Source organism: Salvia splendens, chromosome 18 (assembly GCF_004379255.2).
Source record: "Salvia splendens isolate huo1 chromosome 18, SspV2, whole genome shotgun sequence".
NCBI classification, from domain to species: domain Eukaryota; kingdom Viridiplantae; phylum Streptophyta; class Magnoliopsida; order Lamiales; family Lamiaceae; genus Salvia; species Salvia splendens.
In genome coordinates, this window is record NC_056049.1 from 11,350,616 (window position 1) to 11,375,859 (window position 25,244).

A 25,244-nucleotide genomic window follows, 5' to 3' on the forward strand; every position below is an offset into this window, starting at 1 on the left:
CAAATTTTTCTTCTATATTCCTCCATAAGTTCTTCATCCTTTGAGAAGAATTTAAGTTGAAGCCTCAAGTATTGTTGAAGAATCAAGATCATACTTTCTACCGATCGTTTCTATCAAAAAGAGGTATTTTTTTTATCTATCCTTTCTCATCAAACCGATTAATCGGTACTCTTGAACCCTCATGCATATAGTGAGTGTAGAGATTTCAAATCTAAGGGTTTAATCGATAGGAAAACTTGTGTTTGTATGTGTGTATGCATTTTGAATGCAATTTCGTGAAGTCTAAATAAATCATTGGTGAATGATGTGTGATTATATGCAACCATGAGTGTGAAGGCTCTTTTAAGCATATGTGTGTGTTAGAAGCATGAAAAGGTTGTGTTTGAATGAATGGGGATAGAACCCTAATTAAAATTTTGAAACATGAAAAACTGTGAGTTCAGACAGTAGGTTCCGACGCGTTTTTAACCAACCAAATGAACTCCTTTTTATCCAATTCTTTTTCCTGAGTACACTCTATGGTGTCTTCTATGTTGTGTATGAATTTTAACCTATTTGGACGAAAGATGAATTTTTGGTGAATTTTTGAAGTTAACTACGCAGTTCTGCCCGAAAATGTTTTCCCGACCAGTAGGTTACGCTTTCAATTCGACCAACCTAAAAAGGTTATTTTGACGTGATTTTTAAACGGGAAGTTATTTGATGAGTCTACTGCAGTGTGGTAAAATTTTAGCCCCAACGGAAGTCGTGTGAATATTTAATGATTTTTACGAAATGATGTCGCAGTGCTGTCAGATTTCTATCTTTACAAAAGCAACTATGTTGTTATGTGAAATGATATACATGATTTATATAAATGCTTAAGAACCACTCTATATTGAAGTGATGTGTTATTCAAGGATGTATGCTATGGTGTGTTTCCTTTTGTCGATGGGGATAAAGGAAAAACGTGGGGACATGCGTAATTATGAGTCAATGTTTGTGACTGATTGGTGATGCATGCTATTATCAAAGGTGATAACTCGTGCACGAAGCGTGATAACAAAGGGAAAGAAGTACTTAAGGTCTAAACGGTCGAGGTGTGCTTTCTTTTAACTACGGACCATGTCCTAATTACCTTATCGATGGAAATCACTATGTTTATCATGCCGTGATTTGTTTTAACGTGCCTATCTGATGTGGCTTTTGCCACTATTATTTAAATCGAATTTGGATCCTCGTAGGGTCGCAAACTCTACTTTGATTAGTGTACACCTATGGTAGATCGTGTGCTAGCGTACGGGCTGGCCGGTCTAGTGACCTGGTTTGCGGCCGCATTCCTTGTCATGTATTGGCAGATATGGCTAACGTCTATGGGAAAATGACTGATCAGTCGAATTTTACAATGGGAAATGATTTTGAGTGCCTCGGGCCTTTCTAAAGCTAAACCCCGATGGTTACTTACGTATGACATGATAAATAACAATCTTTATGAAAATATTTTCGGCATAAGTCCACTGAGTATTTTTATAAGTACTCAGCCCTGCATGTGTTTTCCTTATGTGCAGGTTGAGCGGCGACGAGCAGTTGGCGGTGTTGAGCAAACTAAACAAATTGATAGTATTGTCTTGAAACTCCGAGTGTCGTCGTGTCTTCATACATGACTTCACTCTTTTTCTTGGTCGTTTCCGCTGCGATATTTCTTTTACTTATTAGCTATTGGGCTTGAACTTGAATTTGTTCGGTTATTGGATTTTTAAAGTTTTGTTGGATAATGTCAAACTCTTAATCTTTTCCTTGAATATTAATTTCCGGCCCAACTCATTATTTAGGAGTCTTCATCTTGTTTTATACTTAATTACTCATTTAATATGTTGGTCAAACCTTTTTGATGAAACCCTAGCCTATTTTCCTTGTTATATTTAAGTCTGTTTAAGTCGCGATCGCCACATTTATTATACCCTAGTAGGGCGGTCGTGACAGTTTGGTATCAGAGACTCGGTTCTTTCCGCTCTGGACCCAAGAGTCTTGTTGAGCCAAACTCTATTCATGTGTAATTTGACAAATTGATAATCATCGAAGGCTCAACACCACGACTCGTCTCCGCCCAACCATGAAGAGTGAGGTAACAAGCGTTTCAATAAGTTTGATCTGAACCTGTGAAATATTGGAAAGTGTGATGGGGAAATTCCTCTGGTGGAAAATGAAATTATTTCGATGGAAATCGAAGATAATATGATGTCTTTGAAAATGTTGTTTGTAAGTGTGGGATGATGAAAATACATGGATATGAAATTGCTTAATACGACCATGCCAAAAATGATGAATACTGTTGTGCACACCCCAATAAGAAAAAATCAGCGAATATGTGATTGGACCTCTATGGGTTTGGATAGATGAAATTCTAAATGATTGAAATTACATGAATTGTGAAATGTGAAGTATGAGTGTGATTACTTGATTGCACTATGAAACAACCCCTGTGGGAAATAAGTAAATACTATGGCTTTGGGAAAAGGTTGTGAAGATATAAATCGGGAGACACTATGAGATTATACAATTGCTTTTGTTTAATAGTGAGGCATGATGGAGTTGGATGTGCTAGATATCGAAGCATGATTATGAACATGTATTGGTTGATGTTGAGATTTTCTATTACGTCCACAAAACTGCAAATTTTACTTGAAGAAAATATATGTTGCTTCCATGAAAGAAAATTTTATGCCTAGGCGGTTAAAATTTCATGACTATGAAACTGTGAAATGCAAAGCATGATACGCGTGTAGTTGCGAGTTGTGATTGTGATACAGATGAGCATGAACTACATGATTTATGAAATGTTATTCCATGGATGATTGATTGACTGAGTGTTGCTATTCACATATATTAATGTACGATGTTTGTTATGTTATGCAACACCAAATGATTCATACGAATAAATGTGTTGATTGTGGAATATATGTATGACGTTTATGTGGTGAAAATTCATGACCGATGAAGTACGAGGTATCGTATAGAACCACTATTAAAGTGAAATGTGGAACTTTTGAACCTTGTTGCAAACGTAGGAGCCATATGAAGCTTGAGTTAGGTAATGATCAGATATACGTTAAAGTACGAGGCTTCAAGCTATGCTTGAAATTAAAGAGTGCCTAAGAGATAGGCCAGGTTGAACGTGCTAGAACTTAGTTGTAAGTTGACAACTGCAATATCACTTTCCTGAGTGATAAAACCAACGAAAGTATATATTTCGAACTTTGGTGTATCCTCACAATGGCGAGATCATGCCTAAGATCTAATAAAACTATGCAGTCTTGTATACCATGCCAAAGTGGCGATGCGACACAAATACGACGACGTTTACGACACCTTAAGACCACGTGTACAACGGCAATGCATTTCGAAAACTACGTAGCATGGCAAGAAGACTTTGAAGATGCGACCATCAAAAAAATGTTATTAATTTCGACGATACGATGAATCTCAACTTGGAATCCACGATTTCATAGAACGGTGTTACCATGTTCAGGCTCGCGAAAAATGTGCGAGGGAGTGCGACCCCCGTAGCTAGAATGAATGATTTTTTAAATCAACAGTATTTACTTGGATTCTAAGTTCTTTTCGGGACGTTTTGAATAAACGTGAGCCCTTGTGTATTTAAACACCTTGGTTGACTCCCAATTTGCAAGTAATGTCCATTATTTTTTTCCCTATATCGAGTCATGGCTCACTTGTCTCGAAAGTTTGTGTTTGCCTTTGTAACGTTGGATAGCTTGATCGAGTAGTCTCCTTTGATTCATCATTCATAAGGACAATATTTTGACCTTATGAACTTCCGTCATTGAACTTCATTCCTAAGGTTGTTTGCAGTTATGACCTTCAGTATGACCACACCTCCAGACATGTTTTCTTCAAATGATGGAATATTCTTCTTGGAACTACTAGCTCACCTCTTTATTTTGTAACCATGTATGTGGCAAGTTCTTTCTTGCAGAAGTGAAATTCTTTTTAGCTCGGTTTCACTACATATACTGCTTCATACTCAATGATTTTTTTTTCTTTCTGCAACACCAAGTTAAGGCTATCATGTTCTATTCTTCCTTAACGGGTTGATCGTGTTAAATTTCTGAAAAGTTCCATTCACTTTGAGTTGTCTTTAACAAACCCGCGAACCCATTGATGTGATTTCATCTTTTTCCAATAACATGATGTTGTTGAACCATCATTTGTACTACTTCATGACATTTGTCTATGTATCTAAATCCTGTCGCGACTGATTATTTTAGGCCTTGATATGTTTGAACGATATCATTCATTGCTGTCCGGAATTTTTGCAAATTGTGATCTAGCAGTCGGCTATGGAATTTGAGAATTTTGCAGTTTCATCCTGTTTCCATGACCTATCTCATGTTCTTCCGAACTCTCATCAGAAGTAAATTCTCAAATCTCTATGGGTTTTATTTGATACCTCTAAACCATTTAATTCTTAGAATGGACGGGTTGAGTCCAATGGAACTCAATCATTGCATTGTTGTTCTTTCCTTGATTAATTTTGGAGCCTCCCCTCCGACTAAAGACATCCTTAGCAATGTTGCAACAATTTGAAATCTGTTCATATCCAAGTAAGACTGTTGGGTCAAATTTCGAATCATTGATGCTAGACGGTAGGGAAATGCAGTAGTCGACTCGGATATACACAAGGGATAAGTTTCTGTAGTCAGACATGCTCAAAAATGACACACCAACCAGAAGCGTCTACATAACCGACGAGATACATATATGAGTGAATGATCGATCAAATGATAAGCGAGTAAAGAATATGAGAAGATGTATTTAAGGTCACCATCGTGCGAGGAAATTGTAGAGGAAGTACAAGCCCCTTCATAGAGTTTATTGCACAAAATAAATATCGTCAACAAGAGAGAACATATGAAAGGTGACGAGAAAGAGCCCCGGGATGACGAGACGATCGAGAAAAGAAATGTGTGATAATACCATGAATATTAGAAAATTGTGTGGGAGTTGGAAGACAAAACGAGGAGAGTTAATAGAAATTTTCTTGGGAGAACTTAAGTTAGTCGCACACAATTTGCAAGTTATGGCGATGGGGGATATCGACGTAATTCTAGGAATGGTTTGGTTAACCACGAATTTTTGCGACGACTCGTTGCAAGGAGAGACAATTATCTCTGCAAGCCTCGGGTAAGGTACCCACCATATATACTATGGAATCTCGATGAACCGGCGAACATCTATCATCTCCGCGCTCCAAGCTAGTACGATGGAAAGAAAGGGGCGTCCCGCCTATCTTGCCTATCTACAAGGAGAGGAGGTAGGAGAAAGGAAAGTGGAAGATGTTGCCGTTGTACGAGAATTTCCCGACGTTTTCCCCAAAACTTTGCCTGGACCGCCGCCAGATCGACAACTGGAGTTCACAATCGACCTAGAGCTAGGGTCAGCGCATGTGTCCAAGGCACCATACCGATTGGCGCCTAAAGAGTTAGAAGAACTCAAGATACAACTTCAAGAGCTTATGGACCTGGGTTTCATTAGGCCAGTGCCTCACCATGGGGTGCTCCTGTGCTGTGTTTCAAGAAGAAAGATGGGTCGATGAGGATGTGTATCGACTATAGAGAATTGAACAAAATGACCCTCAAAAAACAAGTATCCACTGCCGCGGATAGATGACCTATTCGACCAACTTCGAGGAGCTGGAGTATTTTCAAAGATGGACTTGAGGTCGAGATATCATCAACTGAAGGTCCGACAAGAGGATGTGCCTAAGACTGCTTTTCGCACTCGTTATGGCCATTATGAGAGTGTCGTGATGCCAGTTTTCATGAACTTGATGAACCAAGTTTTCCACGAGTATCTGGATAAGTTTTTGTTGGTTTTCATCGACGATATATTGGTATACTCGAAGAACGAGGAGGAGCATGGATGGCACCTGCGAACGGTGTTGGAGACGTTGCGGAAGAAAAAGTTATATGCCAAGTTTAGTAAGTGTGAGTTCTGGTTGAATTGAGTGAACTTTCTTGGTCATATCGTGAAGGCTGATGGAATTCAAGTGGACCCAGCAAAGGTCGAGGCTGTACAAAGTTGGAAATCGCCGAAAAAGCCGAGTGAAATCCGCAGTTTCTTCGGATTGGCGGGATACTACCGACGTTTCATCAAGGGATTCTCCAAGATAGCGAGACCCATGACCCAGCAACTCTAGAAGGGGGTAAAAGTCAATTGGACCCCGGAGTGTGAGGCAAGTTTTCAACTTTTGAAGGAGAAACTGACCACCGCGCCAATCTTAGCTGTGCCAAAGCCTATAATGAACTACGTTGTCTACACTGACGCTTCGAAAGTGGGACTTGGATGTGTTTTGATGCAAAACAACAAAGTGATTGCCTACGCATCACGATAATTGAAGCCACACAAGTTGAACTACCCAACCCACGACTTGGAGTTAGCAGCAGTGGTACACGCCTTAAAGATTTGGAGGCATCACCTCTGCGGAGTTCGAAGCGAGATCTTTACGGACCACAAAAGCCTGAAATTTTTTTTTCTTCGAGCAAAAGGATTTAAACATGCGACAACGAAGATGGCTCGAATTAGTGAAGGACTATGATTGCGGCATCAATTTCCACCCTGGCAAGTAGGGATGTCAATGCAGTCCGCAACCCGTGGGCTGACCCGAATAACCCGCCAAATTTATAGGGTTAGGGTTGAAATTTTCTAGCCCGATAAAATTACAACCCGATTAGCCCGCACCCGATTAACCCGCAACCCGTTAGGGTCAGACCCGAAAACCCGATAAAATTTCTATTGTTCTATTTGTTTGACTCCGAATTGGACAATTTCATTGATTATTTTTATAATATAGATAACTAAAAAAATAACATTCAATTTTATATTAAACATATAAATTATATATTAAATTTTTATTAATATAATAATAAATAAATAAATTAGAAACTTCTAATTCATTAATAAATATTTAAATTTATAAACATGTTTTAAAACATGCTTTAAAATATTTAAATTTATGTTTTATTTTACACAAATCTCAAATATTAGTATTTGATCATGTTTGTGTTTGAGTTTAAGTATAAATCTCAAATTTATCATAACTAAATATTTATATTTTATAAATATAACTATTTTTCGTCATTATTTATTGGATTAATCGTATGTTAATTTTATCGGTAGCAACCCGATTAACCCGCTGGGCCAGCCCGAAACCCGAGCGTTTAGGGTTAGGGTTGAACTTTTATAACCCGAAAAAATCTCAACCCGATTAGCCCGCACCCGATTGACCCGCAACCCAAGTAGGGTTGGCCCGAAACCCGGTGGGCCGGCCCGATTGACATCCCTACTGGCAAGGCAAATGTAGTGGCAGATGCCTTGAGCCGGAAGGGTCATTCTCAACTGGCCACGTTTCTCACCAAAGAAGAAAGCCTGGTCCGTGAGCTTAGTAAGATGCATTTGGAAGTTGTGAGAGCACCTGAAATAGTGAAAGCGCGAATCGCCACTTTAGTTGTTGAACCTGATCTAAGGACGAGAATTATTAAAGCACAACGAATGGATGCGAAACTAGAGGAGATTCGTGTAGAAGTGCGAACCGGCGAATCTGGAAACTTTAGTGAAGAAGACTCTTACCTTCAAAGGACGACTATGCATACCGGACGACGAGGAGCTCAAAAACGAAGTGATGAGCGAAGCACATGAGACTCCTTACACCGCCCACCCAGGAAGTGCGAAAATGTACCAAGACTTGAAAAAGTCCTTTTGGTGGAACGGTATGAAGAGGGATATAGCGACATTTATAGAGCACTGCTTAGCCTGCCAACAGGTGAAGGCTCTATATCAACGACCCTACGGCAAGTTGCAACCACTAGAAATTCCCGAGTGGAAATGGAGCACATCGACATGGATTTCGTGATGGGTTTTCCAAGGACTCTTAAAGGGAACACCGACATTTGGGTAATTATAGACCGACTCACCTACCGATTCCCGTAACGCATGGATCAAGCAAGCTAGCTCAGATCTACATACAGGAAATAGTGCGACTGTATGGAGTCCCAGTGACGATCACGTCTGCCCGTGACCCGAAATTCACATCAAGATTTTGGATCAGCCTACAACGTGAGCTAGGCACTCGACTGAACTTCAGCACAACATTTCACCCGCAGACGGACGGACAATCCGAAAGAACGATCCAAATCCTCGAGGATATGTTGAGAGCAGTGGTGTTAGACAGAGGAGGAAGTTGGGAGTCCGCACTACCACTAATTGAGTTCTCCTACAACAACAGTTTCCAGGCAACGATAAACATGGCGCCGTACGAAGCCTTGTATGGAAGAAAGTGTAGATCGCCGCTCTTTTGGGACGAAGTTGGAGAACGAAGAGTACTTGGACCTGATGCAGTTAAAGAAACGATTAAAATTGTTCGACAAGTTCGTGAAAAGATCAAAGAAGCTCAGGACAGACAAAATTCGTACGCGGATGTCCGACGAACTGACTTGCAATTTCAAGCGGGCGACAAGGTCTTTCTCAAGGTATCCCCGTCGAAAGAGATAACGCGTTTTGGTGTCAAGGGAAAATTGAAACCGCGATTTATTGGGCCTTATGAAATCCTTGAAGGAGTGGGTCCCGTTGCGTACCGACTCGCGCTACCTCCAAGCCTTGGAAACGTGCACAACGTCTTTCATGTGTCGCAGTTGAGGAAATACGTGTTTGACCCAAAGCACGTGTTTCACTACAAAGAAGTCGCGTTGAACCCGGATTTGAGCTACGAGGAGAGACCCCAAATGACTTTAGACCGAAAGGTCCAGAACGTGAGAAATAAACCGGTTGCTTACGTGAAGGTACTTTGGCGAAACCACGGGCACGAAGAAGCCACGTGAGAGCTTGAGGACAAGATGATGGAACTGTACCCAGAACTCTTCCCATGAGAGTACCAAATTTCGAGACGAAATTTCTTTTAAGAGTGGTAGGATGTAACGCCCCACTTTCGGAACCCTAATTCGTGAAACATAAAATTTTTGCATTAAATGCTTTTAATGCCGTGAAGTATGTTAATTAAATAATGAGTGAATTAATTGCATGTTTCCGGTGTGACCTAATTACGTTTTAGAATTTAGATTTGATTTGATTAGTCAAATCCGTTGAGCATATGACGTGGTTGTTGAATAGTCAACATTGTTGGAGAAATGACATGGCCGTTGAATGGTCAATATCGTTGAAGATGTGACGAGGATGTGGAATAGTCAATCGTGTGGAATTGTGACGTGGTTGTTTGAATAATTGATGCGGGATGAAATATATTGTGGCGAATTAATTTTTTCTAAGGGCGAGTGAGATTAAATAGGATCATCAATATTTACCTAGCCCATTTTTTTATTTGAAATATTCGACCGCTATTTTTTTTATTGGAGAGAAATTCTATTTTCTTGGATTTAATTATTTGCTCGGGATAATTATCCAAATTAAATCCAAAGCCAATTATTCTTTACTTTCTTCATGAGAAAATCGACCCCCATGCTTGCTCATATGAGGATTTTGAAAATCTCCTAATTATGGAGAGAAGAAATTATTCATTATACTAATTGATCCCTTATTTATTCCTTTCCATGAATAAATAATAAATATCCTGACAAATCTTACCATATCTAACCAAATCTTGCCTTACCTTATTCAATTAAATATTTGAAATTTATTCCTTGTGGAGGGAGCATAAAAATTGCCTACTCCTTATTTTAACAGTGGGATTTTATTATTTTATTCAGCTCCGTATTATTCTATTCTACTCCGTAAAAATATCAAATTAAGTCATGGGCTAATTAAATAGCCAAGACTTGAAATTCCCTCCCCAAAAATCACGCCTATTTCTCCCCTCCCTCATATTCTCTCAAATATTTATTTTAATAGTGGGATAATATATCTTGCACTCTATAAATAGGAGAGAAAATCCTAACCCTAGCCACTAACTACACGCCTCCTCTCTCCCTCCCTAACGCCATTTTCTTCTCCCATTCTCTCCCAAATTTTTCTTCTATATTCCTCCATAAGTTCTTCATCCTTTGAGAAGAATTTAAGTTGAAGCCTCAAGTATTGTTGAAGAATCAAGATCATACTTTCTACCAATCGTTTCTATCAAAAAGAGGTATTTTTTTGATCTATCCTTTCTCGTCAAACCGATTAATCGGTACTCTTGAACCCTCATGCATATAGTGAGTGTAGAGATTTCAAATCTAAGGGTTTAATCGATGGGGAAACTTGTGTTTGTATGTGTGTATGCATTTTGAATGCAATTTCGTGAAGTGTAAATAAATCATTGGTGAATGATGTGTGATTATATGCAGCCATGAGTGTGAAGGCTCTTTTAAGCATATGTGTGTGTTAGAAGCATGAAAAGGTTGTGTTTGAATGAATAGGGGGATAGAACCATAATTAAAATTTTGAAACATGAAAAACTGTGAGTTCGGACAGTAGGTTCCGACGCGTTTTTAACCGAACAAATGAACTCCTTTATGTCCTATTCTTTTTTCTGAATAAACTCCATTGTGTCTTCTGTGTTGTGTATGAATTTCAACCTATTTGGACGAAAGATGAATTTTTGGTGAATTTTTGAAGTTAACTGCGCAGTTCTGCCCGAAAATGTTTTCCCGACCAGTAGGTTACGCTTTCAATTCGACCAACCTAAAAAGGTTATTTTGACGTGACTTTTTAAACTGGAAGTTATTTGATGAGTCTACTGCAGTGTGGTAAAATTTTAGCCCCAACGGAAGTCGTGTGAAATTTTAATGATTTTTACAAAATGTTGTCGCAGTGCTGTCAGATTTCTATCTTTACAAAAGCAACTATGTTGTTATGTGAAATGATATACATGATTTATATAAATGCTTAAGAACCACTCTATGATGAAGTGATGTGTTATTCAAGGATGTATGCTATGGTGTGTTTCCTTTTGTCGATGGGGATAAAGGAAAAACGTGGGGACATGCATAATTATGAGTCAATGTTTGTGACTGGTTGGTGATGCATGCTATTATCAAAGGTGATAACTCGTGCACGAAGCGTGATAACAAAGGGAAAGAAGTACTTAAGGTCTAAACGGTCGAGGTGGGCTTTCTTTTAACTACGGACCATGTCCTAATTACCTTATCGATGGAAATCACTATTTTTATCATGCCGTGATTTGTTTTAACGTGCCTATCTGATGTGGCTTTTGCCACTGTTATTTAAATCCTCGTAGGGCCGCAAACTCTACTTGGATTAGTGTACACCTATGGTAGATCGTGTGCTAGCGTACGGGCTGGCCGGTCTAGTGACCTGTTTGCGGCCGCATTCCTTGTCATGTATTGGTAGATATGGCTAACGTCTATGGGAAAATGACTGATCAGTCGACTTTTACAATGGGAAATGATTTTGAGTGCCTCGGGCCTTTCTAAAGCTAAACCTCGATGGTTACTTACGTATGGCATGATAAATAACAATCTTTATGAAAATATTTTCGGCATAAGTCCACTGAGTATTTTTATAAGTACTCAGCCCTGCATGTGTTTTCCTTATGTGCAGGTTGAGCGGCGACGAGCGGTTGGCGGTGTTGAGCAAACTAAACAAATTGATAGTATTGTCTTGAAACTCCGAGTGTCGTTGTGTCTTCACGCATGACTTCACTCTTTCTCTTGGTCGTTTCCGCTGCGATATTTCTTTTACTTATTAGCTATTGGGCTTGAACTTAAATTTGTTCGGTTATTGGATTTTTAAAGTCTTGTTGGATAATGTCAAACTCTTAATCTTTTCCTTGTATATTACTTTCCGGCCCATCTCATTATTTAAACCTGAGTGTTCATCTTGTTTTATACTTAATTACTCATTTAATATGTTGGTCAAACCTTTTTGATGAAACCATAGCCTATTTTCCTTGTTATATTTAAGTCTGTTTAAGTCGCGATCGCCACATTTATTATACCCTAGTAGGGCGGTCGTGACAGTTTGGATCTAATCGAGTGAAGTATGCAGGTGAAGCGGATCTAAGTATGTTCATGTTTGATTAAGTTTATGAGTTGTAGATCTTGTAATCATTTTTGTTATGTCTGCATGATTATGGCTTAGTCAGTTTGTTTACGTGGTTGCAACCTATCTCTTAGCATGTTCATTATGTTCGGTTTGTTTTGTTATACGTAGTTCGTTAGTGTGGAAATATCTGAGGATCTCTTTATGCTGTGTTTTGTGTTGATCGTATGAGAAAGATGAGGTTGTTAGTAAAGTTTTACTTTATCCTACGTTTTGCAGGGGACTGACACCCACTCACTTTTACCTTGTTTGGCGATTCCAGGAAACCATAATATGAGTTCCTCAGTTTGGACAGGTTGATCAGTTTGAGTTTTTGCAAGTTTAGTTAGCTTAGCCCTCTGCTCATTCAGTCAAGTAGTTAAACTTAACCCACAAAGAATGCGTGGCAGCAGCCATTCCCAACTTGTCCTCAACAAATGTAGAACACATCGTCTCTGTGGGATACAATCCTTACTTCCCTTTACTAAATCATAGTATCATGGGGTTAAGGTTTTGAAAGCCCTGAGTTCCTCAGTTTGCGCACTCAACGGAACAAGAGTAGGGTTGGATTAAGTCAAGTTGGTCAGTTAGGATTGTCGCCGGATCGGTTCATAGGTATTTGCAGGTAAACCAAGACATCGTCCAACTGGATCAGTTTGGTACTTCAACTTGATCAATCCACGACAGCCAACTCGCAATTCAGTTCACGCATACAAAGAAAACACCAACAACAAAAGGATCTAAGAGAATGACAATTCAACAACTTTCAGACGTGTACAAATACATCCTAGACAATGGTCTTCCACCAGCTCCTGTAATAGCTAGTAACCCTAGGGGTTACACTTTAGCACTGGCGGAGCCAGCTCATAACAGGGGGTACCATTGTACCCCCAAAACAAACGGGTAAATACAGGTTATAGAGATTTGCTCACAAAGAAGTATCATTGACCTTATGGTTATATGCCTTGCTTTTAACATGGAGGTTCCGAGTTCGAAACTCTTTGACTACAATCTGGGTTTCTTTGTCTCTTTTGAAGCTTTTAATATGTTCTAACAATTGAAAATTCTACTATATTGTTTTAATTTTTTTTTATCTTTTTCCATTTTTTGTTTTCAAACAATTAAAAGTTACTCCACAATAGATATTTTTATACTATATGATTTCTCGTTAGTCATTATGTTTGCATTTTATATAAAAATTCATAACGTAACTAAGAGAATGAAAAAGAATGTAAGGATTTCAAAACTCTTAATTATTTGTCGTACCCCCGAATCGAAAATCCTGGATCCACCACTGCACTTTAGCCATAATGACAAATTTGAATTCATATTTAAATTATGTTGACTCCAACAGCCCCCATCAGATCAATAGGCTTAGCATATAAATATGAAATCATTATTCGCATTTCAATCATTATTGACACACATTGCGACGTAGAAAATTTGTGTTCACAAAGAGCATTAGCTCTCTCTGCATTGTCTTTTTCGTCTTTTTTGTCAAAGCTGTCCAGTTCGCCGGAGCTCGTTTTGTTGCAACGAACAAGACAAATCAGTTTTATCTTTGAGGACGACACGTCAAACCGAGGGTCTACTAGAGCGTATCTTGCCTTACAGAAAGATGACTTTTTGACTAATCTTGCTCAGCTTGACTCATTTGATATTTTTTTTTCTGTTTTTAGTTTAGTTTAATTAGTTTGTTCCTTTCTATTTAGTTTAATCAGTTTGTTTCCCTGTATATCTCCTCCATTTATTTTTATTATTTTAAATTGTATTACGTCGTACAAATTAAAATTATTCATATCTGCATGTTACACCTCCCAACATAATTCAATCATTAAATTTACAATAATGAGAATGAGAGAGCATTATTTCGTAAAGTGACGAGCTTGGAAATTAATGCAGCACAGACTTAGAGGAAATTAATAATTTAATGCTGCTTTGAGGCCAATTTCATTTTCTTTCATGAATTTCCAAAGTTGTAGAACATAGACTACTTTGTAGTTGTACTCTTATCGTTTTGCAATAGTATCATATGAAAAAAATGCTGTAAGGAAAGTGACATCCGGAGGGTAATTATTTAATATTTGCGTCATTAGCTCCTAAAATTTGTGGATTTTGTACGTCTTTATCATACTCTTAATAGTGACCCTAGTTAGAGAGTGACTTATTTGAATTAAACATTGGACCTCAGTATGTATTTTGATTAACAGTTTTAATTTCAGACATGAAATGCTGAACTTTTTAAGTGTTTTGAGTTATTGGGACTTATGACTTTTTTGTCCGTGATGTAATTTTAGTTGAGGTGATTCTGTATAGTATACTACTATATATAACCACTATAGCTTTTCATCGACAAAATTGACATAAATAGCAGAAGATGTAAATATGATATGCTTACTCAGCCCAATACAAACTAATATGATGCACTTACTTAGCCCAAAAACAAACTAATACTAGTACTTTTTCTGTCCCTAATAATTTGTCAACATTTAATTCGGTAAAAGTTTTAAGAAATGAAATTAAAGTAGATTGAAAAAATTAGTGGCACGTGAATCCTACTTTTATATAGTATTGGTTTTATAATAAATTGTGAATGAGAATGAATTAGTGGAATATGAGGTCCACTATTAAAAATAGTAAAAGTGAAATATGATAAATTTATAGGGATAAATAAAAATGGAAACAATTGACAATTTTCAGAAATGGAGAGATTACTATTTTTTCAAGCAAGATTCATAAAAGATCGATTCTCAACATAAACCTACATCCATAACTTCATCTCGGAGTTAACTAACGATGTCACTTTCAATCAATGTCTATCCTCTCAGACAAAATTTATCTATGCTCCCGATTAACTTTTCGTCCCTATTCTTATTTGAATCCAGTCTCCTTCATTGTTAAGCTTATAAAAAATCACTCGGTAACAAGCAATTGAATTCTAGCTATGTTGTAATACCCGCCCCTTTTATTAACCTCTTCTTTTTTTGCTTAATGTCGAACTAGAGTTTTGTCGCTCCCTTACGTCTTTTTTAAATGGAACTTGATATCCTGTTTGTCGATGCTTAGTATTGTTGGTTCACTAAACAAAAGTTAAATTGATAATCGAACTAATGTATGTTATGAAATATGTGAACGTTGAACAAGGAAATGAAGTAGTTCTCCCCGAACTAAAATGTTCGTATACATCTCGAATAATACAATTAATCTAAATGGAATACTATACTATTACAAAAAATGTTGAAGAATGAGCCAAGGAGGCTAAGAAACTAAAAGCTTCTATTAGCTATACTTTGGGCCTCTTTCTCCTGAGCCCAAACCACATCCTCACCGCAGGGCAGTGAGCCCATGGCGCGGATAGCAGTATGGCAACCAAATTATTGTTGCACCTGCAAGATAAAAACAAGTATTAATTACAAAAGAACAAGAGGAATTAAAGAAGCTTATTAGAGGAAAGGAGACAACCCCTCTTTAGCTATGGAGGACCAAAACTCACCAAGAAGGGCAAGTCAAACCCTGCAAATCCTCCATCCTTATGGAAGTACCTGAAACCTAATTTGTACCAGCCACCAAATGGCCATATGAGGACAAGATGAAGCTAACAACCAAGTACTAGCACCACCAAATAACACAAAAATAATTTAAGTTAAACAGTTGCAAAGTGAATCAAACACAAGGATATGCTGCAAATGAAAACAAAACTCACCCTTTCCCTAATATATCAAAAAGGAATCAGAGGAACAAGTGGGCAAGCTGTGAATCTAGGGGCAGAGGAAAAGAATCAGTATCTACTTCAAGAGGTAATACACCTCCATCCTCCTCCCAATTAAAATGTCATCATGTAGAAGCACTAGAACTAGAAGCAACAAGCTACTGCCTTTACATCAAGATCAGTAACTTAAGTAGTACTCACAACATAGAAACCCTCATGTTATTACAAGCTTCCTTCAAGTATTGTTAAACCTTCACAGCCAGCAAAATAAATTCACAACTTTAAGCCTAAGATTTCAGTTTTTGCTAAATTTGCCTTTTGTTCAACTTCTCTAATGAACTAAGAAATAACCAAATAGTTGCGATAAGAATTTAATTTTAGAATAGGGAGTCGGGGAAAAGGACTCATCTTCATCCGATCGAGGAGTGGTGCTGTATCAGTAAGACCAGTGACGGCAGCTGACCACGCCGTCTCAGCCGGACCGCCCGCGAAGCAGCGGCTAGTCGAGGAGCCGTGGCGGTGGTGTTGACCGTTAGTGGCGGCGACACCTGGTCTGTGAAACGGACCGAGCTGCGTCTGCCTCAGCCGGAGACACCCCAACGGCGCTGATTCGCCGTGAAGGGACGGGCGGCGATGCGACGGAAAACACAGAACTCCTCAGTGGTTTCAACGGAGAGAAAGAGAGCTCGAAAGCGTGACGCTGAGGAGAAACGCCGGTGGCGCTTTGTCGCTGACAGGAGTGACGCGCCGACGCAGGGGAGAAGAGGAGCGAGAGAAGAGGAACGACGAATTTCCAATTTGGAGATTTTTAATTTAGGTCATGTTTGGTTGGCGGGAAAGTAAAGTTGGCAAGAAAAATGATTCCTGGAAAAATGAATCTCGGGAATATGATTTCTAATAACTTTACTTTCCCGTGTTTGGATAATATCAAGATTTGAAAGTATATATTTAATTTAAACACTAAACTAAAAATATACTTACCATTTTTTATTTATAGAAAATAATAATACATATTATTTAATAAATTATTAATTACAAATGATAATAATTATATTATTTTATTTATTATTACGATGGATAGTTTAAATATGGATTATACATCATAATATATAATAATATAATAATAAATAAGATTATTATTATTATTATTATTATTATTATTATTATTATTATTATCATTATATTTACTTAATTTTTAATTGAATAAATTTTATAATTTAAAATTTAACTACAATTTTATTGTTAATTACTAATTTATAAATTAATAATTATTATATTATTATATAATTATAATTATATTTAATTATTTAATAAATTATTATTATTATGATAATAAAAATAAAAATAAATATTAATAATATAGTTATAATTATGATAATTTGAATTATAGTTATTTATTATCCTGACATTAAGTATGGTTTATACTTTTAAATTATTTTTAAAACATTGTAATAAATAATAACAATAATGATGATGATGAAGATAATGATAATAATAATAATAATAATAATAATAATAATAATAATAATAATAATAATAATAATAATAAACTGTACTATATTGCATTAAATATGTAAGAATCCTAAAACTGGGAAAAATAATACCTAAGAAAAGTTAGGATTCAGAATCCTGGAAAGTTGTACTAACTTTCCTTGTTTCAGGATTTTGATTACTTTCCCAGTTTGATTAAAAACGGAAACAAACACAAGAATTTAAAATTTAAGGAATCAGATTACTTTCCCAGACAGAATCCTGGCAACCAAACATGGCCGAAGGAGGAGGGGAGTATAGCCGACGGAGGAGGGGAGTATATTTGGACTTTTGGGCCATCTCCATAATTTGAGAAGTTTGGGTCATGTGTTTTGGGCTGGCTAAATTAAATTGCTGGACCACCTTAATTAAATGGTTTGGGGCCAGTGGAAATAATTAAATGGGTTGTTCAAATAAATGGATAAATCTCAAGTGTTTGGACTTGAATAATAAATAAATGGACTAGTTGCTTTTAAACGATGTGCTCGTCAAAGTTTAACGGATTATTCCCTAAACCTCCACAGTAAATTAAATCTCCCGATTAAATTAATATTCAAGGATCCTAGAACTTTTTCTAGGAAAATAAGAAAAAAGAATAAAATGATCATGCACTTAGGATGCATTCACGTTAAGTTTATTTGGCATCTTAAGTCTAATTAAGTATTATTCTTATTTCTAAAGGGGCGTCTTCGCACGTCATTTAAGACCAAATCAAGGAAACTTTTAGACTAAGGAAATAGATTTTGAGGTGGACATTCTTTTCAAAATGTGACTTTTAGCATGAATATGTGAAAAATCTTTATACATGTTTTGATTTTTATGAATACCTATCTGCTTGGCTTTGCCAATCATGTTTAATCGAATTCAAGTTCCAGTAAGGCCGCAAACCCTACTTGGACTAGTGTACACATATGGGGACTGTGAGCTAACTTTCGAGTTGACCGGTTCACATACGTTCAGATATGGTATCTATGTTTATGTCATTGCGCAATCAATTTTATGAACTAAAGGAATTTTAGTGACGTGGGCCCTTTTTAAGTAAAACCCCGTGCTCACTCAACTGTGGCTGACAAAACTTTAATGAAACTTATGACTTTTGGCAATATGTCCACTGAGTATATCAAGTACTCAGCCATGCTTGTTTCTTTTCTAACGTGCAGGTTGAACGTGAACGAGGAGGCGAAGGTGTTGAGAAATGACATTAATAAGTAGCACTAGGTAGCCCAAAGAAGTGTGTCTTCACACATACTTCTTTGTCTTGGTCTCTTCCGCTACATTGGAAATTTTTTACTAGGAACTTATAAACCTAGATAAGTTATTCTGATTTTTATCTTGTCATGTATCACTTTCGCGTTTCAAAAAAACTTAAGTGTGAACTTGACTTTCCTTTTATTCTTACCCTTTTTACCTTAAGTTTATTTAGTCACGATATAGTCACGCTCACTATCACTAGTAAGATGTGGTTGTGACAGAGTGGTATCTGAGCAATGTTCCTTCGCTCTGGACCCAAGAACCTTCTTTCAAGCCTTACTTTAGAATGGTAGTATTAGGCTAAAATGTGACTAAAATGTTAAATATAAAGGGCTCAACACCCCAACTTGTCACGTTCAATCGCAGCAATGAGGTAACAAGAAGTTTTTATGAGAAAACGATCAGTTATTTATGAAAGAACTAGATTAATGGAAAAAAAGATCTCATTATGAATATATTTTTGAAAATATTCAAGGTTTTTGAGGAAAAGCATGTAAACTTCATTTCTCCCTACAGACTGTGAAATTTCAAGTTTAATACGTTAAGCATGAGGATGTCCTTAAGACAAGTGCTAAAGAATTATGGATTGTGCATGTTCGATTATGAGAAGTATGATGATAGATTAAGGAAATTTTAAGAAAGTTACGAAATGACTAATGCATGCGAACATAGAATGCCTAAGCAGTACGTTAGACTGAACGTTCTTGAACAGTATTGTAAGTTGAGGACTTCGTTACCGCTTTTCTAAGCGATAAAATGAACGAATATGTGCAAGTTAGGGCAAACCCCTAATTTTGTTTTAGAAAAAGCAAGGAAATATAGATGAATGAGTCTGAAAGCGGACCACACACCTTTTCCTCTACCTTGTCTTGACGAAACAACAATTTATGATGTTATATTTGGAACGATTCCAAATGTACAAGAATGTACTTTAAAGTTTATAAATGAACCCATCTATTCTTAGATGGTAACGATCACACGAGATACGAGAAACTACCTACAACACATGGGCGTCTCTTGAGCGTTTTAATGATGAAGTTTTCAATTTCTTAATGATAACTAAGTCATAACCGAATGGGTGTACCCTCAATCCTGTTAGGGAGATGTATCCCTACACGAAAAGTGATCCAATCTTGCGTAACATGTCAAAAGTGGCTACGCGATCTAGAAACAATCCTTATAGCACGTTGTGAAGCACGATGGAGAATGCAATGTTTTGCGAGAATGTCGTTTCGACTTATCGAGAACAATATGAAGATACGATCTTCAACTACAATTATTAGTTTTAGCAACAAGAGAAATCCCATCTTGGAACGTATGGTTTCCTAGAACGCATTTATCATGTCTGAGCTCCACTAGAACAAATAAGGAAGTGCCATATAAGTGGAACCGATGATTATGATCAACAGTACTTACTTGGATTCCCATAAATTTGTCTCTAATAATCCTCCTAAACGACAGTACCCCTCGTCTATTTCAGACTTTAGATTGACTCGCATGTTTGCAAGCGACACATCAGTATTCCTTTTTCTATGCAAGTTATGACTCACTTCCAATTTATTGACTGCAATCCTCTAGCTCATCGTTCATAAAGAGTAATGTTTTGACTTTGTAAGCTCCGGTCATAATCCTTCAATTTTAAAGTTGCTTATATCTATGACCTTTAGGATAATCTCATTCCTCGCACATTCACTGAACCTCATTAACAATGGTGTCCTGTCGTCTATTTAAGACTTTTGATTGATTCACGTTTTTGCAAGTAATACGTCACCATCATTTTCCCCACGAAAGTGGTGACTCAGCTTCAGTTCCCAAAATCGGAATATTCCTATTTTTCAAGCATCACTGTTTGTTGTTGACTCCTTTGAACCACAATATATAAGACCTATATCCCGATTTCTTTGACTCATGCAATAAAACTTCATTTTTAAGATGCTTATATTTACGATCTCCGAAATAATCACATCATTTAAACATTTTTTTTCCTCAGAGAATGTCAGATTATGTTGGAACTTTTGTTCACCTCTCTATTATCAACCATGTTGTGGATATATCATTCTTACAAAGGTGAACTTATTCTATCTCAGTTCCACTACATGTATTATTTCCAATCTCAGAAATTTTCTTTCTGCAACTCGAAGTTAAGGCAAGCATATTGCACTCTTCCCTAACGAGTTTGATCTAGTTGTTTTTTCCAAATCGCTACCTGTGAATCCATTGATGTGATTACACATTATGATGTCGGTGAATCATGATCAACGTTAATTCATGGCAATTGTCTACATTTCTAAACCCTTCCACGACTGATCATCTTAGGCAGTGACATGTTTGAACCACTATCCTTGATGTTCAGATCCTTTCAATTTAATTGGACAACTTTACTGTCATATTTGGCAGCCTACAATGGATAATTAAAGTTAATTTATTTTCTTCCAGTTTTCATGACTTATCTCATGTTCTTTCGAGCTCCCATCAGGAGTGAGCCTCAACTTCTGTGGGTTTATCTGAAACCAGTTGAGCCACGTAGTTCTTTGAATGGACACGATAAGCCCAATTGAACTCAGTACTTGCTTTCAAAGTCAATTGTCACAATTTTGATGATGAAAATTCATATGAGTTGAACAAGAGATGTTATTCTTGTCGCATTGGATATTATGAAGCCCTTCAAATTTCAGTCATACTCCTTCTGTGTGATATGAATTCCTATCCAAGTTAAGACTGTTAGATTAATCTCCGAGTTCTTGATACAAGACTATCGGAAAAGGCATAGTCTTAATTCCTTTCAGATACGCATGATAAATAAGTCTCTATTTTGACACACGGGCAGAAAATGATACACCAACTAGAAGCATCGACATAACCAACAACACGAAGTGTTAAATATTTGACACCTACGTACTTCTTGTAACAAGTTGGTAAAAGATCGAATATTATGCTATGTACATAGGCAACTAGCCTTGAGAAGAGAAATGCTAAGGAATATACATGGATCAAATGACTTTTGATGATGTACAAGACCTATATTTATATAAACGTTGATCGATCGAAGTGCTTTTTATGAGTAAGATAAGTGAGCCACAAGAAATGAAGACTCAATCATGGTTGTGTAATGAAAATCATGGAGAAAATGAGAGTACATTCGTAGTTTATGTTTGACGAAACAAACTCCATCAACAAATCGGGAAGGTGGCCATGAAAAACCAAAGTTGGAGAGACATCCGGGAAAAAAAAAGCGTGATAGCACCACTACCCTCACCATCCCTACCACAGAAGGGGAAAATCAAAATTTTCCTTAAAGGGTTATCGCAAGAGAATAAATTTGGAGTCCTATAATATGGAGTAAGGACGGACGTTAGCAACGAAATGCGAAGAAGTATGAAGTTAGCAATGTCTGGAGAAAAAAGTCTACACGTCCACACGCACTATTCCAGTATTCAAAGATAAACATGAGTAAAACGAAGTATGTGCTAAATCATGACAAATGGATCGCGACAAGCACAAAAGTATCCTAAAGACTTTGAAAAGTAGACTACCCCAACTAAGCGGGAGTTTACGAGGTCAAACCTGTCACGACCGCATTTTCTAAGGATAGAAAACACGGTTGATCGCGACTAGGGGAGGACTAAAGAAGCGGGGAAGAAAGGGGAAAAGCAACACAACTCGACCATAGCTCCAAACAAATGGGAAAAGCTCAAAATAAAATCATAGTTTTGAACAAAATAGACCTGAGTCTTTTAAGATGCACAACGGAAACAAATGAACGCGGTTCCATGTATGAAGACATGAACCTCCGAGAGTCAAAATCTGACTGAATTAAATGTCTTGTCTCAATAGCACTTCCTCCACCACTTCGCTGCTCAACCTGCATATTTAGAAATATATGCAGGGCTGAGTACAAAAAGTACTCAGTGAACACATTGCCGAAAATACAAATATACTTTTGAAAATATTGTCAAGCCATCATCACAGTAATACTCGGGGGTTTATTGAAAAGGCCCGAGCTTACTAAAAATATTCACATTGGGTTGCAACCCCTTTTTCCGGTACTTAGCCATATCTGATCACATTGTGCCGTCGAGATGGTGTTCTCGCACGGTCACCTTCTCTGCCCATCATGTCAGAGGTATTCTTGTGCCGGGAAGGTGGCCACCTTCCACGGTCACCTGCTCTGCCGTTCACGGTCAGAGGTAGCTTGTGTACACTAGTCCGAGCGGGGACACCACCCTCACTGGGACCCGAATTCGACTTATATCATCATTCATAATTCACTTGGCCTTAGCCAAACAGATAGGCATCATACAAAAACATTTATGGCAAGACAACATCTTTAAAAAAAATCACGAACATGTGTTCGTGTTCTCATAAAATATGATTTGTAATTTTAGTATAAGAAAGCTCACCTTGTTCGCTTAAAACTCTTTAACTTGAATTTTTCCTGACTCCGACCTTAGCTCGCGGAGATAACCTTTTTGAAAACAACACAACGTTCTAATAAGACTCGAGAAATTCATATACTTATAGGAATGCATGCCCTACTTTATTTCTTTTATCATTTGTTCACCGTTAGAAAATTTTAGAAACTTGCATATTAATTAAATAGGGAAATTTAATTAATAGCACTTCTTTATTAAACTTAATTATTTTTGTGGCTTGAGAGCGTCGTCTCCCTCTTTCTTTCCATTTCCTTAGCGGCCGCCCGAGGCGTCGCGGGGCGATGCCGGTCGGCCGCTCACGCCATATTTCCTTTGTTGGCTCCTCGTATTTTCCTCCACGATATCGAATTAAAATCCCAAAATTATTTAAGCGCATAAATCATCGAAATTATTTTCTCTTGAAAATATATTTACTTCGGACTTAGGATAAAATTCCTCGTTCCTTGAAAAGTTTTGAAATTAGTTAAATAACTCCCAAAATTAAATTATTGGCCCAACAATTACAATCTTGGCCCACTTTTCTTCATTAATCCACTTGATTCCATTTTATCTTGCTTCAAAATTACTAAGGCCCTAACAAATGATTTCCCACTGGCCCAAAACAAAAAGAATTGATTCAAAGCCCAAATCAATTAGTTACAATTGGAGTCAAATCCTTCATGTACTCACCTCCATCGTGCCTTCCACCTTTCTCACCTCCCTATCTCCCAAATTGGGGATTCTCAATTCAAAGAAGCATAGCGGCGGTTCCTTCTTCTTCTTCTCGTCTCATTCTTGTCCGGCGATTTCACGACCGGAGCGTCCCCTCCATTTCCGAAGAGCCCCCCTTCCGTTTCCAGATCTGGAAATCCTTGAGTCGTGAAGGAACGACGCTCCCAGCCGCTCATCTCCCTCTTCTCCGGCGAAAACGCCGCCACTACCGCTGTTGATCCGCTCCCGCCGCGGATCCGCCTCAGCCGCCGTCGCCGAGGGCCTCCCCAGCCGCCATGGATCCCGTTATCACCTCGTGCAGCTCCTCCCGCCGATGTGCGCGTCGCTGCCGTTGTACCGATCAGCCTCCGTTCGCGCAACTCCGAAAGTATCCGGACAGCCCCGAATCAGCCCCGACCGACTCTGATACAAACCCGAACCACCCCGATTTTCACCAAAGGATAAGTTCTCTTTCAAAATTACGTTCTTTCGCATTTTCGGTTAATCACAGCGGGTATTCGATTATTAAAGTTTGCTCGGTGTTGGTTTCTTTTAATTTGGTTCGATTTCTGAGTGGTACGTTCTAGTAGGTATTTGAGTTCTAAACTATATGGCATGCTCCCGTATGATATACTAAAAAGGAATTGGAGTTGGGAGGGAGTATACCTTGAACAAAGTTTGAGAAAACAACCGATAGCTCCGTCTTTCAAGTTTGGTTCACGGTTTCTTGAATTTGATTGAGATAAGTCTTGTTCTTGTGAGTTCTTGTTGCAGAGAATTGAAATTAGGGAAAAAGCGATTGTGAAGGAGAATTATAGAGAGAATAGATGGTGTGATGGTGATGTGGGGTGAAGAAAATGATTGCTATACATGTGTATAAAAAAATGCATGAGACGTTGGCAGCAAGTTTGTTGGCAACAAGTTGCCAACATTCTTCCCCTTAATCATTCTCCTTTTGTAGAACATTTAATGCATTTTCTGCTAACATTTAATGCTTTAATAAATGATATGTCGGAATATCTATCTTAAATGATTTGCATCAGATTTATTGCATTAGATTATTCATTTGTAAAGAAAATTTTATTTGTTTATTTGTTTGATTTGGTGCAGGAAAATCCAATTTCAGTTCGGAGCTACTCTTGTTGATGTACCCGATTTTCTTTAGAACGAAAGATGTATTAATTTAAATTTTTGTTGGACTTTTATCGGATGTATCGGACATTAAAATTTTTGATTTTTGGGATCTTATTTATTTATTTATATAATTTTTTTTTATATTCATATAGATATATTATATATTTGCATGTTTTATTCACTTGCCTATCGTCAAAACAAACAACAACGATAATCTATCGTAGCTCGGATTTAATCGTATAAAAGTTACTTATATAGGTATTCAAGCTAATAATATTGTTTCTAATAATATCGGCTTAGCGGGTCGTTACAAAACCTGCTAGTCAATGACTACAATTACGACCGATGCAAGTGTTAGAGAACTCAGTATGTGACGATGAAACCTAAAACATGAAATGACTTCACTAGTTAGAGAAAATAAATTATTTTATGATGGCTTGAATCAACTACATTATCTTAGTCACCATACA

The 25,244-nt window shown here is 37.5% G+C and overlaps 1 long non-coding RNA gene across 2 annotated transcripts; it reads right to left on the reverse strand.

Annotated features, from left to right (window-relative positions):
* Positions 1-15,117: 15,117 nt before the first annotated feature.
* Positions 15,118-24,915, reverse strand: LOC121777136. Of its 2 annotated transcripts, XR_006045380.1 has the most exons (4): positions 24,307-24,915; positions 22,918-22,982; positions 15,521-15,785; positions 15,118-15,413 (listed from the first exon to the last, which is right to left on the reverse strand). It is a non-coding gene; the product is annotated as an uncharacterized LOC121777136 (long non-coding RNA). The 2 variants fall into 2 exon arrangements; XR_006045379.1 differs by lacking the exons at positions 22,918-22,982; positions 24,307-24,915 and having other exon boundaries at positions 15,521-16,727.
* Between the last annotated feature and the right edge of the window lie 329 nt (positions 24,916-25,244).